The sequence below is a fragment of the Scardinius erythrophthalmus genome (assembly GCF_964197995.2).
Source record: "Scardinius erythrophthalmus genome assembly, chromosome: 17".
Classification (NCBI taxonomy): Eukaryota; Metazoa; Chordata; class Actinopteri; order Cypriniformes; family Leuciscidae; genus Scardinius; species Scardinius erythrophthalmus.
The window spans coordinates 22101416-22104242 of NC_138237.1; positions in this window are offsets into that span (position 1 = coordinate 22101416).

Genomic DNA, 2827 nt, shown 5'->3' on the forward strand with positions numbered 1-2827 from the left:
AGGAGCAAAAGTTGATATGTCGTCATACCGCTTTAAGACTGAACTTCCATTCAACACATTCATATTTACCATCAAACAATGTCAGAAGGATGCACGTGGTGGCTGCATGACTTTGTAATCCTACTATTTGATTTCATTTCGAGAGTATTGTTTATTATTATTTAACGGAATAAATTAGTATGGGATAATAAAGTATAAACGTTTCAATCATGTTTTGCACTTTTTGAAACTTTGTTATGCAAATAATATAATATTAATATATATTTTGCATGAATTAAGATTTAGTTGGCTAATTCTTGAGCGATACTAGACTAGTCTTATTGGTTGCCATTTTAATTTTATGCATTGTGGGTCAATGACTTTTTGTCCAGATTTGAGCATTTCAGTTTTTTTTTTTTTTTTTTTTTTTGAAAAGTAAAAAAAAAAAAGACTCTTATACGATTAAAATGTTTATAATTTGTGATTTGTATGGTTTTATACTTGATGGGATTGTAAATGAAAAATCTTGTGTAAGTAGTCTGACGTAATCTTTTATAGTAGGCTTAGCCTATTTCTTTACATTAAGCATTGTTGCATTATTAATATTTTAAAAACACAAAATCGATGTGATTTTGCCAACATTTCAATTTTGCCAGTCAATGTGATTGTGATATAATCAACATGCAAAAATAAATTTTGTCATTTTATGTAAATGTAATCATGACCCATGATAGCTGTCAAATCCATTACATTTTTAATCATATAGACCTATTACATATTTAGATTTTTTTAGGCATGTTTAGTCCAGGTCAAATTGAGTTATCTAATTGGTTTATTTTTATCTAATATTTTAAATACATTAGGGAAAGAAACGTATGACATAAAAGTATGCATGAATTATGAAGTATGCATGAATTTTATATATATATATATATATATATATATATATATATATATATATATATATATATATATATATATATATATATATATATATATATACATTACATACTTTTATGTCAGACTAAGATTAATATGACAGCATTATATAGGCCTATATACAATCGAGATTAATATGACAGCATTATATATATACTGTTTGTTGTGTACACTCAAGTGTATTTAATGTGCAAGTCAGGTTTTAAATACTTTTTAGGCATTACACCACTTGACATTTTTAGTTATTTTTATTATTTAAAGTTATATATTAAATAATTTTGTAGAAAGTGGTCTGAACATTAAAAAAAAATATGAAATCAAACTTGTATACAAAAATTGCATTTAAAAAAACTAGACATTTTATAATTTTTAGAACCATACGTTTTTAAAAGGATTTTCTCTTTTTTATAAACTCGGACTTTTTTATTTCTCATTGACCCATGAAACTGTGAAAATGAAATGCAAACATATGAATAACATTTCATTAAAGCACTTCTTTCTTTTTTTTTAAGTGACGCAGAACACACGTTATACCGCTATGAATTGTGTGGTCTGCTACTATGGTAAACAGGGGTCAGCTGTGGTCGTTCGGCTCCTGGTTTCGCTCAGTCCACTCCGCTTCTTTTGAATGTCCTGTCTGCTGGCAGGCGGCCAAACGAAGTGTGTGGAAATGACACCGCCAGGGCGGCAGAGATTTTCCTTCATTTCTCTCCTTCCCGATCGCAGACGGGCTGACATTGGCTAGAAAGTGGAGCAGCTCGTCAGGGACAATCAATGCGAATCGATCGAGCCGCGCGGGTTTGAGGCTCCGAGCTGGAAAATAACGCGCGTGCGAGTGAGAGAGAGAGAGAGAGAGAGAGCGCGAGCGAGAGAATGGGGAGGGGATGTGTTACCAATACTCACCTCTCTCACACACAAATATCGCCTTTACTAAAGCCTTCACTTCATGGAAGGCACATCAAAGACAGTTTACTCCTGAAGCAAGGATATTTTATCATATTCATCAACATTAAAATGATATTGTTTTTCCCCAGCTGTCAAAGCTAGCCAAACGACACGCCACTATGTGGCTTGGCTGCAGTTACAGGTTTATATTAGCAAGAGTGCCAATACTTTAATATAAACACCGTTGGGTCCAAGAGTCTGAGACCACTAGAAATTACAATATTATCATATTCATAATTTGAGTGAAAGGTTGAATTAAAACATTAATATTAATTTCAGAATTACTTAATATTTAGTAGGGTGAATTAAGGGTGATTGGGACAGTTTTTTAATTTCCACGTTGTGTAAGGTTTCTTGACTAGTTTCCATAAATTAAAAAATCAGCCAAACATAGGCTGATACTTTTGAAGATGTTACCTATCAATTTAAAGAGGAAACATTTTTGGGGAAACATTTGGGTGTTTGGGACAGCACAACTTTTCATTGATTTAGGCTAGTGTACGCATATTTACTGCACATGTTAGTTTATATGATATATTTTCACATGCTAGATTTCCTTTTTCAGTTCATCATTATTTCTCAATGTTTATAAATACATCCCTAATTCATACAGAACACAACATGAAATTGAGGTAAAATAAGTACACATTTAACCATGCACAATTTTTTGATGGAAACATGAATATGGTGTATTGCTACAACAAAAGCTGCCATATTCACTCAAGTTGTGGATGGATGGGACAAAATTAAAACAACCTAACATGATATTAACACAGTTTTTACTGATTTGTTGCAGTAGTGCATCATTCATGTTCCATTAAAGGTTTGTTCAATATAGCTATGACAATTTTATGACCTTATTATGAAAACTTATGTCATTTTCCCCACTTCATGCATTTCAGGGTCTTAATTATTTTTAAAAGCGTGCCCAATGTGAGATTATCAAATAATCTCCAAAAAGGAA